This window comes from Oryctolagus cuniculus, chromosome 11 (assembly GCF_051225735.1).
Source record: "Oryctolagus cuniculus isolate XC-2025 breed Fujian yellow rabbit chromosome 11, ASM5122573v1, whole genome shotgun sequence".
NCBI lineage: Eukaryota > Metazoa > Chordata > Mammalia > Lagomorpha > Leporidae > Oryctolagus > Oryctolagus cuniculus.
Window position 1 is genome coordinate 41,694,353 of NC_142877.1, and position 16,745 is coordinate 41,711,097.

Here is a 16,745-nt window from a genome sequence, read left to right on the forward strand (position 1 = left end):
GGAATAAGCGTTCAGTAAGTGGCACGCAAGGGCAATGTCAGGGAGAGATTTGGTTCTCTGCTGAAAGCCCTGTGAGCTCCTTCCTGAAGATTGGGCAGAACATTCCTGCCGTGACAGCAGCCTTCCTGTTAAAAATTAGGCTTTGCCCAAGGGGCAAGTGCTCAGGCAGCTGCTTCTGCTCTCTGCAAAGCAAGAAAACTTGAACTTGGAATTCCCATCGGATGTTAAGATCAGACACCTATCTTTCAAGTTTCTGATCATGAATCCATAAGGCCCGTTATGATCTAGCCCAAACAAGGGTTTTTCAGGCTTGACATGTGAAATGGAGACACTGAAGCCATTGTGAGAATCAGAAACATCCAGGGTTATTAGGTGGTTGGTGTGTGGCGCAGTTAGCCAAACTGCTACCTGCAACACTAGCATCTGGTATCAGGGCACTGGTTCAGGTCCCTACTGCTCTGCTTCGGATGCAGCTCCCTGCTAATGCACCTGGGAAAGCAGTAGAAGATGGCCCAAGCACCTGGATCCCTGCACCCAAGTGTGAGAGACCCGGAAAAAGCTCCTGGCTCCTGGCTCCTGGCTTCAGATCGGCTCATCTCTGGCCTTTGTGGCCATTTGGGGAGTGAACCAGCAGATGGAAGACCAATCTCTGTGTGTGTCTCTCCCCTTCTCTGTAACTCTGCCTGTCAAATAAATAAATAAATCTTAAAAAAATTAAAAAGAGGAATGAAAGAGGATAATGACTAAACTTCAGCCGCAGTTTCAGGGAGTCCCAGTGTATTTCACAGCCTCAGAAGAAAGACAAGCAAAAGAGCCTCAGTCTTCTTGGCACCACCCACGCCTGCCCTTAGGTAAACGCTGCAGTGTTGCTTCTCAAATGGTTGGGCTGCAAGGATGCGTGTGCTTCCACAGATCAGAGTCGATGCAGGGAAACATTCGGCTCCTTCAGGCAGCATTTAAACAAATCTCTGGAGGGGGCAAACATTTCGACTCCGAGTGGACAGAGGAAATAGGCGTAAGCTCTAGGAAGAAAATCTCATTTCTTTAACTATCGCTCTCATTTATCTGAAAATGGTGGGGGAAAAAAAGTAAGAGGAAAGGAAATTACTCAAGTTCGGAATCCTCTTCGTTCGGCCCTGGAAATACAATTGCAGGCCACTGATGTCTTCCCAGCTGCATCAGCTACAAATACCATGGCCGATGAGTAATTTAATCAGGAAGATGATGTACTGGATCGTGTGTTTTATATGAGCTACCCTCCGAATAATCTGGCCCGTTGCTAATGAAGACAGAGAATGCTCCCCAAGTCCTGGTTTAAATATTTTTCTCAGCGGAAATGACTTTCCCGTCACACGTGAGCAATTGTTTTAATCATTTTTCTCAAACGCGTGCCAGGGTCCAAGTCAGCATGTTTGGGGTTCAAGTATCTACTTTCCCACTCTCTCTCCCTGTTTCCTGTTGGTTTCAATGTGTAAATTGATTCTGGTGGAAAGAATCAGTGGAGAAAGGAATTTTAATTTGAGCAGTGCTATATCAAGCGGGGGAGAGTGGCCATTTGGATCTCTACCAATGAAGGCAGGAAGCCTGAGTTATGGTGTTTGGGTGTCTGCTCAACTCTGCCGTGGCACCCTCCGTCATCCAGGGTTTATCAGTTCCCTGCTGGTTCCTTCTCCTCCTCTGCCCCGATGCTCCCCAAATGACGGGAGGGCCTTTCTGACCATGCCCCGATCTTTCCCTGGGTTTCCAATTATGCAGTCAGTCCTTCGATAAACGGAGAAGCCAACAAAGCCCAAGCCTGGGTCGCAACAGATCTTGGGAATGATCTTTGGCAAGGTGGTTGGCTGAGCCTGTGGAAGCTCAGGAGTAGGCTGGCACAATGGACTGAACCACAGGTGACCTGAGGCAGCCAGGTAGGTGGAGATGGCAAAGGCACTCGTGTCTGTGAGCATCAACTGTCAACCAATGCCTTGGGTGGGCGTCCCCAAAGGCAGATGCTGAGAGGAGGAGTCGTGGTATAGTGGTTTAGTAAAGAATGACTCCCACGGGAAATAGGAAAGAAAAGGAGAAAGATTGAGGGGTGGGAGATGGCGAGGGTGGGGGAGGTGCGCAGGCAGGCTGCCACCTGCAGCAAGGTCCTGCAGAGGCCGGCAGCTGCTCGATCCCACAGGACACTCTCAATGCCAAGTCGCCGCACCTCGGGGTCACTTGGTTCCAAGCCAAGGAAATGGGCTTTCTTCTTGCCTGTGGGTCCTTGCCGTGGTCCAATGTGGAAAAATTTTACACATTGGGGACTGAATGCCTAAAGTTATATGTCAGTGGTACTTAGAGGGGCGGGGCCTTTGTGGGGTGCCTGGGACCTGAGGGCCCCACCCTACAGTGGACCAATCCTTTGGTGGATTCCTGGGTTACCGTGAGAGCAGCGCACTCCCGTGTTCTCCGCACGTGCTGCCCTCTGCCGGGCTAAGATGCTGGAAGAAGGCCACTGCCTTGCTCTTGGACTGCCCGGCCGTCAGACGCACCAGGCAAACACGCTTCTAAATCCCCCAACTTCAGCTCTTCTGTTATAGTGACAGTCGCTGATTATGGTTGGGTGGGGAGCATCGTTCCCAAGAGGTCTCAAGTAGGCTGTGGGTGCTGGAGGCTGGGAGGAAGAAGGCGCAGAAGCTGGGAGGGGCCTGAAAACACACAAACACCCTTGCACGGCTTATTTGGAGGCTGTCCTGCCTTTCCCGGCCACAGCCGGCTCTGCTCCGCTTGCTTTTCATTTCATTTCACCTTCGCACAATCACTGAGCATGCTCGAGTCCCTGTCACATTCTCTGTCCCCGAGTGGCTACTGTAGCTCCGATGTCCTCCTTCTGTGGACCCAACAACTTTTGGATGTCAGGCAGCCCTAGGAAACTTCAGTGGTGCTAGGGTGCCCTCCAGTGGTCAGCCTGGGACCTGGCACACAGGGAGACTGCTGGAATCAGCACCCATAATGTGAGTGTCCTCAGCAGGATCACCACCCCCCGCCCCACCCCCCGGTGGTGGAATGCCTTCCCAGATGGACTGTCCACACCCCTCTCCCGCCCCCAACACACACCGACTTCAGTCTGCCTTACCCCGGGCATGGAGAGGAGTAGTGATGTGCCTTTTATTAATCTGGATTTGAAAATTCACACATGGGGGAAAGCTGACATTTTACTTCCAGACCCGTTTTGCATGTTTCCTTTAGAGAGGAATCCCTGCAGAGTTTATAGATTGTTTTTCTTGTTATAATTGGTTTATTGCAACGTAGCAATAGCACCTTGAGCTCAGACAGTAAGCGGAAGCATCCCCAGAAAATACTCAACTCAACCTCCAGCACCCTCCACAGGCACTACGGCGTGGCTGGCTGGAAGGCCCAGGACTCGTGCTGCCAGTCACTTCCCCTGTTAAGTGTAAGTGCAGGGATCTGCAGGCAAACTCCCAGTCCATAGCTGCCCACCACGCCCTGTAAGAATGCAACAAACGAGAAGCGAGTCCGGGTTTCTACTTCATAGAACAGAGAGGTTCTCTCACCTCTCTTTCTCTCCTTCCCAGGGATATTTGGCAGTGTCTGGGGACATTTTTGATGGTCACGACTGGAGGAGGGGGCCTCCAATGGGTGGGGGCCAGGGATGCTGCTCCCCCTCCTATGAAGCACAAAACAGCCCTCAGCAAAGAAGATTCTAGGCCTGCAGGCTGACAGCACCAAGGCTGAGAGCTCAGCTCTAACAGGTGATATCCATCAGCAGGTGAATTTGGAAAGAATGACAAATAGCCGGGAAGGCCTAAGCAATTATCCTGCTGCAGTTTGTTTTCCAAGTCCAATCTGCAGTGCATTTGTTTTGTAACGAGCCATTAGGTAGAGCTGGTACCTGAAAAATAGATTTGTGCAGGTTCCTTTCGGTGCACACGCCACACTGCCAACCTGAGCTCTTGGCCACAGAATGGGCAGGGCCTCCATCTGCAGCTGGCTTGTTAGGCAGTAGCACTGGCAATTCCCTCTCCCTGGGATTTGAGAGATGGGCCTTTTGCTGGCTGTGCACATGTTGCTCCTGATTCCACATTTCGCCGAGTGCCTGTCATGCGCTCCAGAGGGCTCACCCACGGTGGAGTTCCAAGTTCATTGCATTTCTTCCCGAGTGCTTTTGTAGTTTCCTCTTGGAGTCTGCTTAATTGCTTTTCAAACAGCTATCATGGCCTTCTCACTTTATGGCTTCTTCCTGAAGGCGACCACAACGTCCTATTATTTTTCCGAGAGAACATAGTGCCCCTCACCCCTCTGTGGTGCATGCGCTGTCCACCTGCATGGCGCCAGCTGTCTCTCCCCGGCGAGGATCTGTTTTCCTTTGTTTCCCCTCCTTGCTATTGTCATCCTCTTTAACCTTTCCCTAGAGAACCTCCTAGGCACAGGCTTTTCTTTGCAGAGTCTCTGTGCGATTAAAATTTAAACACTGTGCATTTAGCCCGATGTTGACACTGCTCAATTCTTCGCAGAATTGACTTAAACATTAATAAGTCAGTGCATGATGGACTGGGCCGTGCGGACTTCAGTTCTGAGAAGGGAGGGAAGATCTCGTTGAGTTCTCATCTATTAGGACGGTGGGTGTGTTTACAATAGGTACATAATTGAAGGCCTAAAGCCTCATTGGAAATGTGTGACTTTATTTCATACCCAAATTACTCATGAATATAGATGTTGAATGAAACCTACACTGTACCATTGTGGGGAGCAACTCAGACTAGACTAAGTTACTGGAATTAAGACTTATTCTATGCATCTGCTCTCCCACAATATGGTGCTGGGAGAGGAGTAAACAACTTCTACACAGCTGCCTCCAGTTCGACCAATAACCTGCAGGAGCTGATCCTGCTCCTGATTGGAGGAGAGCAGCGTACTCGGCGTGTGGGTAGCAGAGTTGGGATTGGTGGAAGAGGACTATAAAGGAGGAGAGAGACAACATGCACCAGGAACATCTAAGGGGAACATCTGGATAACATCTGAGCAGCCCCCGAGAGAGCCGGCTGGCGGTATGCCACTCCCCCGCGGAAGTGGGGAAAGTGGCAGGGGGAGCCACCCTTCCACGGAGGTGGAGGGGCCGGCAGCCAACCCGGGAAGGACCAGCAGCAAACCTGGGGAGGGCCGAGCAGACAAAAGAACAGCGCAGGGTCCAGTGTCGTTCCTCCGCGAAGAGGGGGAGCGACATACCATTGCTCAAGTGTAACTTGTTATTGTTTGTGAGCTTGAATTGGATTTGCCTGATTTACTTTTGAAATAGCTATTGCATTTAAATGTAAAGGAGGGGCTGGTGCTATGGTGCAGTAGGATATTCCTACGTTTGGAGGCACCGGCATCCCATATGGGTGCTGGTTCGAGTCCCAGATGCTCCACTTCTGATCTAGCTCTCTGCTAAGGCCTGGGAAAGCAGTAGAAGATGGTCCAAGTGCCTGGATCCCTGAACCCAAGTGGGAGACATGGAAGAAGTTCCTGGCTCCTGGCTTCGGATCAGCCCAGCTCTGGCCATTGTGGCCATTTGGGGAGTGAACCAGCAGATGGAAGACCTTTCTCTCTGTCTCTCCCTCTCACTTTCTATAACTCTACCTCTCAAATGAATAAAGTCTTTAAAAAATAAAATTAAAAAATTAAAAAAAAATAAAGCAAATAAAACAGTCCCATCCTCTCCAAACCCTCCTGTCTGTGTGCGACACAGTACAGTCATCTCTGGGTACCCATGGAGGTTTGGTTCCAGGATATCAAAATCCATGGAATGCTTAAGTCCTTTATGTAAACATACAACCTATGCGCCTCCTCCTTGATTTAAATCATCTCCAGACTGCTTGGAATACCGAAGCCAATGTACATGCTACCTATGTAGTTATGCTGCGTTGTTTAGGAAATAAAGACAACTAAAGTGTGTGCATGTTCAGCGGTGAAGCAACATAAAAAAATGTTTTTGATCTGCAGTTGATTGAACCCACAGATGCGTGGCTATGAATACAACGGGCTGGCTGTAATGTGTTTCTCAACATGTTCAGCCTGAGCAACAGAAGAGTGAAGAATGGCTAAAATACAGCCTGGAGGTTGAAGTCAGGTCTGCACCCTCCAAATCCTGCACTGTTGTGCCTTCTTTCCCTCTGAGATCTGATCAGAAAGGAGCATGCGAGTGAGAGGCACATTTTCACCTTCATTAACCACTAGGTAAGCACCCGAAGTATCTCTGTCTCCCAGCCTAGGAGCTCTGTGGCACAGGCCAGAGTGAGAATGTGGCTCAGTCTGGGGAGTCTGTGTACGGCTTCCTTCTTCCTGCTTCCTGGTCCATGGAACAGGGTTCATTCAACTAGCCACATGGACCAAGGCTGATTCCTGCCACACAGATGGAGAAGTTATAGCAAGAGAGAAGAAGAGCAGTAGGTGCTATGGATACCTGATGCATTAGAGGGTCACTGGAACTGGCTCTTGGTTTCCACTGCAGTCTGGAAATGCCAAGGAATTAACAGCCCCTGGGAGGAACCAACGGCTGATGAGTTCATGCAAGGCATAGCAGCACACCTCACCTGGGAGGGCCACATGCTGTGTGCAGCTCCCACTGTCTCCCAAAGGTCCCACACGGAATTGAGCTCCAGTGGCCTACAGTGGTGTTTTTTTCTTTTTCAAAGATTTATTTTATTTATGTGAAAGGTAGCATAACAGAGGGAGAGAGAGAGAGAGAGAGAGAGAGATCTTCCATCTGTTGGTTCACTCTCCAAATGGCTATAATGGCTAGGGCTGCATGAGGCTGAAGCCGGGAGCCTGGAACTCCATCTTGGTCTCCCACGTGGATGCAGGGGCCCAGGTACTTGGACCATTTCCTGCCACTTTCCCAGGCACATTAGCAGGGAGCTGGGTTGGAAGTGGAGCAGCCGGGACTTGAACCCTGTGCTCTGACATGGGATGCCAGCATTGTAGGTGGTGTCTTGATCTGCTGCACCCCAATGCCAGACACCCCGGTGTCTTTCTTGCTAACACACTGAGCTTGGTGACTTGCTTCTCTTCCCTGTCTCACTTTCTGACTGATGTCCCCTGGAATCACCTCCTAAAGAAATTCTGTCTACTCAAATCCTCCAGGGTCTGCTTCTCAGACATTTGAACCATTCCCAAAATGGGAATGAGTCTCTCCTTAACAGGCAGGACTTGAATGCAAAAAACAGGCCGCGGCAAGGAGGCCTGGCACTCAGAGGTGCAGGAGGTGAAAAAGCAGCAGTTGGATGTCTTTTAAGACCTATTAGTCTCCACCCACTGGTTGAGCCACTGTCTCTGACCCTGACAATAAGATTTGCAATAGTGGGGCTGGCGCTGTGGCTTGGTAGGCTAAGCATCCACCTGTGGCGCCGGTGTGCCATGTGGGCACTGGTTCCAGGCCTGGCTGCTCTTCTTCCAATCCAATGTACCAGGGGAAGCAGTGGAAGATGGCCCAAGTGCTTGGACTCCTGCACCTGCATGGGAGACCTGGAAGAGGCTTCTGGCTCCTGGCTTCAGCCTTGGCCATTGCAACCATTTGGGGAGTGAATCAGTGGTTGGAAGACTTTTCTTTCTGTTTCCCTCTCTCTGTCTAAGTCTGCCTCTCAAATATATACATAAATATTTTTTAAAAAATAAAAAGAAGCAGCTGGGTGTTTTTAAGATCTATTAGCCCCACCCACTGGTAGAACGTATCCCAGGAGGTGGCTCAGACTCTGATCAATAAATTGACAACAGTAGAAGGCGCAGTGGCCAAAGGCTTGGGATTGTTCTCAGGTTTCCATTCTTTTCCTTCCAAATAAAAGATCAAAAGCCAAAACGGAATACTCCTCCTTCCAGAAACTCAGGTTTATCCCAGGCTGTTCCCACTTCAGAGTGGCATCCACTCCCAGCCGCCTGTGGGCCGAGCTCCCCGCAGGAAGATGGAAATGTGTGAGTCTCTATCACCTGTTCAAAGCTTCGCACCACTGCCAGCCATGCGTGGCTTCCCGATTCGCCACGGCAGCGCTTACTGTTCAAACAAGACAGTCCTTTAATTCCTCTACTTCCTGGTAGGAACACGACTCAGAGCTCTGAAGAACCTGTAGTGCAGCCTTTTGGGTGTATTTTATTAAAAGGTGTGATTATGCTTGCAGCAAAGGTTAGGCAAACATTTGCTCAATGCCTTGGAACTCAACAGAGAGGGAACATTTTCACAGGTTGGGAAGCTGAAGAAAGTGGCTGGTGGGTTAAGAAAGGTCTTTACTTAAAGGTCAAACCAAAATATAATGGGGAATATAAAAATACTTTGAAATGGGAATTTTTCTTTTTTTTTTTTTTTTTAAAGGGAAGCTGGTTATCAGTGGTGATTTGCTGCTGCTTTCCAAGTTTCAAAAATTCTCATCCATTCTGAAACACAATTACTCTCAAAAACAAATGGGTGATTGAAGAGGTTCTCCTAAGTCAGCTCCCAATTAAACAGGGGGACTATCAAGCATTCGGAGGTGCTGGCCTCCTGGTTCCCACAGGGCTCTAGCAGGTGCCCTACTCCTTTGTGGCACCTGGTTCTACCAGGCAGACCCCACACCTTGGGTTGCCCAGGTCTGGCTGCTGTTTCAACACTGTTTCCATTGGGATCCCATTTCCCAAGGACCCAAGGGGAATGGGGAACAGAGAATCCTGCATGTGGGTGCCTTGGCAGAACCAGGCAAAATGGTTCTGTGGGCCTTATAAGGCTCACCAGCTGGACATTCCCCACCCCTGTTGGGAAGGAAGTGCGGAGTCTGACAGAGAACTGGGGTCGTAGGTAGGTTCGGGAAGCTTCTCCATTTCCCTAAAGTCTCCTGTGGATGACACTACCCATGCTATGTACTAGCAGGCTCTGTGTAACACACACCGATGAACAGGAAGCTGAGGTTGCCGTCTAGATCTCGCTCGAGTTCTTGACCGTGCGCTCTGAGTGCCAGCGCCGTTTGCTCATCTGCGCTTGATCTGATCAAATCCACGCAGAAACCTTTTGGAGCTCAGCACCCGGTCTAAAGATGACACTGACTGTGATGTGCCCGGATGTGGTGATGGGTGGTTTTAGTGGCAGGCAGTTCACTTCTCCAAGATACGTGGACACCTGTTGTAAAAATGTGAAAATGCTGCTTCACTACTTGGTAACTGATCACTGCTTTGAAACGCCCTAAGCATCATTTCACTGCCACACCTGCCTCCCAAGCCCCTCTCCTGGGAACACCACAACCCCCAGCAGTTACAGTGCCCAGAACAGCCTCTGTCCTCCTGGGCTCTGGGCCCTTAGGATGGACTGGTCGGCACTCTCTCTAATCCAGTGGGACTCAGCTCACTGCTCTTCTCCTCTCTGGCTCTTCAAGCCTGCAACACTTTGGTAGTTCTCCAATGGCTCAAATCTATCTTGAATGTTTTGTCCAGCTTTTCTGGTTCTCCTTGGTGGGAAGGTTGGTATACAAGATGCTGGTCTGTTACTTCCGGAAGCAGGAGCTTTGTGTGCATAGTTGAGTCCCCATGTGTTAAAGCTACTGTGAGTTTGATTACTTGCAGCCAAATGAATTCCTAACTGGCGAACTTGCTGCTGTGGGACCATGCAATCCGTGCTCAGTTAATAGGCACAAAAACCCGAACATGTGAGTCAGGAGAAAGGGATTGAGCTGCCTTGATTGGAGGAGAGAACGACAAACAGACGATTGTTGGAAAAAAATATAAGTACTTCAGGGCACTCAGAGGATGATAGTTTGGATTTTTCCTTTTGAAAAAAAAATAGGGGGTAATCTATAAACTGTACTAACAGAAAGAAAGGGTTATTAGAGAGAAAAGTTTGGAAACTGCTGAGTGGTAATATTTCTAACGCAAGTTAATAACTTGCTGGAAACCCAAGAGGCAGGCATTTTGTCTTAGCTTTGCCATTAAGTGCAAAGCCGAAACTTTTGGCACATGATTTATAACCCTCTCAGCTCTGCAGATTTCATTAAAAAGTACTAAATAAAGCCTGACGTCTCCCAAGGTGTCCCACAGCCTGGCATGTGGGGAGATAAGGGGTCTTTTGCAAGGTTAGACTCTAAGCTGCAGGGGGCCCATAAGTGTGGGTAAGTTATAGGAGAAATGCACACACACCTAGGGAATGGGTGGGAGTAGCCTCTCTAAACCTCATGCCTTCTAGGACAGATTGTATTTTCCAAACATGGCACCATCAGCATGACCCAAGCCCCCTGGTTTCCTTGCAGTGCCACAGCCTCTTCTCCATCTAGAGGTGAGTTTATTCTTCCCTTGGCACAGGGCGCATGCCTATGACTACAGCGGACCTTGCAAGGTTAAGTCAAAAGGACAATACTACTCATTCTGTCCGTCTTGGTACCCTTGATCTTGGGATCCTGCCAGCAGCCACGTGGGAAGATCCCAAGGTTGTTTTGGCCACAAGTCTAGCTGAGGTCCAAGTTGACTGCTGGTGTTGACCACCCATCATGAACACAGTCACGTGAGGGATGAAGGCTGCAGAACATCCCAGCCTGCAGCCTTGGATGGCCCCCATGGAAGCCATAGGGAGACACGGTGAGCAGCCCTCACTGAGCAATTCCCAGTATGCAAGGTCACAGGCAAAAGAATAGTTGTCTTGTATGACTGAGATTAGGAATGGTTTCACGTGCGGCAGCCATCAACTTGTCTTACCCGCTTCTGAGTACAACGTTCCCATGAGTTGATCAGATAGCACTCGTGACAGAGAAGGTAACAGGGAAGGGACACAGAGCCCGTGAGATGCAGTGGCTGATCCAAGTCAATGCAGACAGGTGTAAGCTCTGGCTTAAGAAAGCCTGCATCTGGCATGAGGATTGGCAGAAATATCCAGCACAGCACTGGCTCCAATTTTTAAATGGTATTGGTTTTAGGGCTCCTGTTGGTAGCTTTATGGAGAAACAAATGAAAGACAAAAGTCAAAGGACCACCACATTGATTCCCCAATCTGTTTCTCCTTCTACTTTTATTGATAAGGAGTTTAGATAGTCCACTTAGAGTAAGGCTTCCTGTCTCAAGTGTTTGTGATGCCCCAAGCCCCTTCCCTGAATGTGTCTATTCTCATCACAGCCATGGCGGGCACGGGAGTGCTGCGAGTGGACATGGGCCTCTCCTTTCTTCTCTTAAGCTGCAGGATGATGGAGTGGTCACCACACAGAGATGCGGGAGCAACTGCCTTGGGACAGCCCTTGGCCAGTGACGATGGAATGCAGTGGATAGATGCCACACTTTCCTCTTTCGCAGTTGGAATAATCCAAGCTGTATCCTAGAGCTCTTCAGAGGGTCTCTGTGGGCTGGAGCCCCAGGGGCTGTGAGCAGTAAACCTGCCTTTTCTCTTCTGCCTCTCTCATTTTCCCCATCTACTTCTGTACTTTGGGAGCACCTCGCAAGCAAAGTACTTGTGTCTAAGTCTTTGTTTCAGAGTATAGTGTTGATAGGGCCCAAACTATGACACCAATATTTCCCAGCTTCCTGTGTGCAGACAGGGGTGGTCGCAAAACTCTGTTCTGCCTGGGTACTGACTCAGTTTGGTCTCTCTTAATTAATGGTACTAGGGAGGGAGTGGCCTGTTGTCTGAGCTTTCTTGGTAGCTGTTCAGGTTGTGAACTCTTGGAGGCCTACAGTCAGACATCTAGGGTTCAAATCCTGGCCTGTCACTTATCAGCTGTGCGACCTTGGGAAGGGTGCTTAGCCTTGCTGTGTCCCAGCCTCCTCAGCTGTAAGAAAACAAGACTACGACGATGATGATGATGACAATGGGAATCTTGTAGGTGTTAGATGAGGAAATACATGTTAGAAAAATGCCTCTTAAGTGCCGGCACTGTGGCTCACTAGGCTAATCCTCTGCCTTGCGGCGCCGGCACACGGGGTTCTAGTCCTGGTCGGGGCACCGGATTCTGTCCCGGTTGCCCCTCTTCCAGGCCAGCTCTCTGCTGTGGCCCGGGAGGGCAGTGGAGGATGGCCCTGCACCCCATGGGAGACCAGGATAAGTACCTGGCTCCTGCCACCGGATCAGCGCGGTGCACCAGCTGCAGCGCGCCGGCCGCGGCAGCCATTGGAGGGTGAACCAACAGCAAAGGAAGACCTTTCTCTCTGTCTCTCTCTCTCTCACTGTCCACTCTGCCTGTAAAAAGAAATGCCTCTTAGATAATGTTAAATCATAAAATGACTTTATAGTTTCAAAAAATAATTTATTTTTATTTATTTGAAAGGCAGAAAGAGGCCTTCCATCCACTGGTTCAATTCTTCCCAAATGTTTGCAAATGCCAGGGCTGGGCCAGGTTGAAACCAGTTCTCAATCCAGGTACCCCGGGTTGGCAGTAGGACTCAATTATATGAGCCATCATCTGTGGCCTCCCAGGATGTGCATTCTCAGGAAACTGAAATTAGGAAGAGAGCGCCAACTCAATCCTGGCCCTTCCATTATGGGATGCAGGTACCCGAAGCAGTGTTCTGGCTGCTCTGCCTGCCATGGTGGCTGGAATTCTGGTAGGAACTTAATGGAATCTGTAAATCAGTTTGAGGTGTATTTCCATGTAAGTCTTCCAGTCCATGATCATGAGGCCTTTTTTCCCATTTATTTAGGTCTTTATTTCTTCATAACAATATTTTGCAGTTTTCAATCCAAAGGTCTTACAATTAGTTTTTAAAATTTGTTCTTACATATTTTATTCCTTTTGATGCTATTATAAGTACAATTATTATTGTAAATATAATTTTATTTTGTTCATTGCAAATATATAAAAATGAAATTGATATTTGAGTATAAATCTTGAATTCTTTACCTTTTTTTTTTTTTTTGACAAGCAGAGTGGACAGTGAGAGAGAGAGACAGAGAGAAAGGTCTTCCTTTGCTGTTGGTTCACCCTCCAATGGCCGCTGTGGCCTGTGCACCTCGCTGATCCAATGGCAGGAGCCAGGTACTTCTCCTGGTCTCCCATGGGGTGCAGGGCCCAAGCACCTGGGCCATCCTCCACTGCCCTCCCTGGCCACAGCAGAGAGCTGGCCTGGAAGAGGGGCAACCGGGACAGAATCCGGCGCCCCGACTGGGACTAGAACCCAGTGTTCCGGCACCGCAAGGCAGAGGATTAGTCTAGTGAGCCGCGGCGCCGGCCGAATTTTTTATCTTTTACAAACTCATTTATTAGCTTTGATGATTTTCATGGATTTTTTATATATCAGATCATGGCATTTTTAAAAAAGATTTATTTTATTATTTATATGAAAGTCATAGTTACACAGAGAGAGGAGAGGCAGAGAGAGAGGTCTTCCATCCGCTGGTTCACTCCCCAATTGGCCGCAATGGCCGGAGCTGCGCCGATCCGAAGGCAGGAGCCAGGAGCTTCTTCTGGATCTCCTGCACGGGTGCAGGGGCCCAAGGACTTGGGCCATCTTCTACTGCTTTCCCAGGCAGAGAGCTGGATTGGAAGTGGAATGGCTGGGACTTGAACCGGCACCCATATGGAATGCCGGCACTGCATGGAGCGGCTTTACCTGCTACTCCACAGCGGCCCACCCCATAGCATCTTAAATATAGGAGATATAGTGTTACTTCTTTTCAATGTGGATGTACCTTTTATTTCTGTTCTTATCTAATCTCACTGGCTAGAGCTTCCAGCACAATCTTGAGTAGAAGTGGTGAGAGTGAAGTTTCTAATCTCCCTGATCTAAGGGAAAAGCATTCAGTGCTTCCACCACTAGGGATAATGTTAGCTGTGGGTTTTTCACTGATATCCCTTATGAGGTTGAAGAGAGCCTTTTCTATTCTAGTTTGCTGAGAATTTTTATAGCAAAAGGTTGTTATATTTTGTCGAATGAGTTTGCTACATCTCTTCAACATGCCATTGTGGTGCTCCCATTAAAACATGAACCCTAAGTCCAAGATTTCCTCCTGGCTAGTTCCTCCACCATCTTCAAGTCTGTGTTCAGTTTCCACCTTCTCTCTGTGGCTTCCCAGACCACTTCATTTGACCACCCCCTGATAGTCTGCCTTGATCCTAAATCCTTCTATTCTGCCCCATTTAGGCAATAGATTCTAAATTCCGTGTGCAGCACAATGTGCTGCTTTACGGTGCTTCCTGTCCACTTGCCATGGCCTCCAATGGAATGCAAGTCCATCAGGACAGGTATTTTGGTCTTTTTTCTTACATTGTAGGCAGTCATGCATATACTTTTCTTACAGACTAAATGCATGCAACTTTAGCATTTAGAACAATGCCTGGGACATAGTAGGTGTCTATTTTTGGTCAAAAGTTCTACAGTTCTCTCTCTCTCTCTTTCTCTCTCTCTCTCTCTTACTCACTCAAAAAGAAAAAAACCAATAACCCTGATTTGTAGCATTAGTCAATTTTCATGGTGAAATCCTCCTGCCATGGCTGATTAACTAGATGTTATGGAGTAAAGGGTTAAGAAGAGTTGAGCACAGTTTGTTTTCCCAGCATGCTATTTATTGGTCCTGGCCAAGGCTAACACAGGATTTCATTTTGTGTAAAAACTCTGATGAGCCTGGAAGAACCTGGATAGCCACAGTGTTGAAAAGGATGTGACACTTGGCCTAGGAGCAGTAGAAAAAGTGAGTCAGTTCATTGGGAACATTGCATAGGCAGAGAAAGGCTGGCATTTGATTTGCGAAAATTTCTTTAGAAAAGAGAAAATGTGGAATTCTGAAATGTCTTCTTTTCCGTTTGCCCTTTTGGCCTTTTCTGACTTTTTTTTCCTTAAGAGCCCAACATTTTCAGCAGGCCATAGACTGGAACTTTTCCTAATGGGAGAACTGTGTTTTTTTTTTTTTTTTTTTTTTTTCCAGGCAGAGTTAGACAGTGAGAGAAAGAGACAGAGAGAAAGATCTTCCTTCCGTTGGTTCACCCCTCAAATGGCCGCTACAGCCGGCGCTGCACCGATCCGAAGCCAAGAGCCAGGTGCTTCCTCCTGGTCTCCCATGTAGGTGCATGGCCCAAGGACTTGGGCCATCCTCCACTGCCTTCCCAGGCCACAGCAGAGAGCTGGACTGGAAGAGGAGCAACCAGGACAGAATCCAGCACCCCAACCAGGACTAGAACCCCAGGGTGCCAGTGCTGCAGGCAGAGGATTAGCCTAGTGAGCCGCAGCAGCGGCCGGGAGAACTGTTTTATCAACACAAAAAGTCATCTCCTCATCTCAAGGTGATTTCACCTTCTAGGCTGATGAAACACAATGAGGGTCCTGGTCAGTATGCAGGTTTAGAGGTGCAGGTGCATCTGCCAGACCGCAGTGAGTTAGGAGAGTCATTGAAAGTGCATGATCCTGTTTCCTTCTGGTTTGATGAGGAGAGGCTATTGTGGGTGGGAGGAACTACAATATTTAGCAAAGCATTTAGATGCTATTGTGGGTGGAACTGTGAGTTGAGAACAGAAGGCAAGGCCATGGCATACTTACCAATCATCTTAAACTCCTCCAGTGCAGCAGGGTGGTGATGGTGATGGTGGTGGTTGTGGTATACACTAACGCAAGCCCAAAAATAGTTAAGGAAGTCTAAAAATTTGCAAAGGGGGAGGATGGGATGCACAGATAGAGATAATCCACAGTTTTCATGTCATAGCCAGAAATTGGTAATTGACATCAGATTATTGTTGTGGAAATGTATTCCGGGGATGTGACTGCAAAATGAGTGGTGGCTTCCAGCGACAGGAGGAGGAAACAGGCTGTCACCAAATATTCTCCCTTTGCTTAGGACTGACTGTGAGGACCCTAAAATCCCTCTAAGAAGAGAACAAACAGATAAAGAAGCTATCAGCTGGCTTGACACACCATCAGTTATTTTTCTAATAAATTTTCTCTTTACTATTTCTTTTATGGTAGAAAAGTTATATAGTTATGCATTGCAAGCATGGGGATCTACCTCATCTCTCTTTCTCTCTCTTTTTCTTTCTACACTTCTCATTCTTTCTAACATAAGAAAAGAAGAGTATATTGTCATTTACATGGTATGACTCAATGGAGAAATATTTATAACTAAATAACAAATGATATGATACCCACCCGATTTTTGTACTCTATCAATTAACCTCTGCAAATAAGGGAAAACATGTGATATTTGTATTTCTGGGTCTGGCTTATTTCACTTAGTGTAATGATCTACCTTTTCTTTTTAACACCCAACATTGTCTTGTAAGTACATTCACCCCTGAGTATATCTTTGGGCACTTTTCAGATTAGAGTGGTCTGCCTCTTTCTTCGGCCTGAGCTTGCCCTCACAGATGGAGGGCAATTCTCAGTTCTGGCAGGGAGTTCTGCAAACAGCAACAAGTCAGAACAGTGGTAGGATTGCTTCACTTAAAGATGTTGGACTAAGAGGATACAAGATGAAAGATTATTGATTTTTTTTGAAAATTTCATTTATTAATTTGTGATGGAAACAGCACTCCCATCTTCTCCAAATTTCACTCCCCAAATGCCCACAATGGCTGGTGCAGGGCCAGGACTGAAGCTGGGAGACAATTTAATAGAATAAATAAAGAGGAGGAAAAAACAATATAAATTTACACCTCAAATTCATCCGGAAGGAAACAACATAATTGGTGAAAATATCCAGAACGTTTTTTGAAGAGAAAGTGAAGTGAGAATAATGTGTTCCTCTTAACATAAAAATAAACTGAATGACTACAAAGATTAACATAGTGCTATACTGGTTAAAAACCTCACAAAAAGAACAATACATACAACAAAATAACAAGTTATGAAAGAGTTGTTAAATT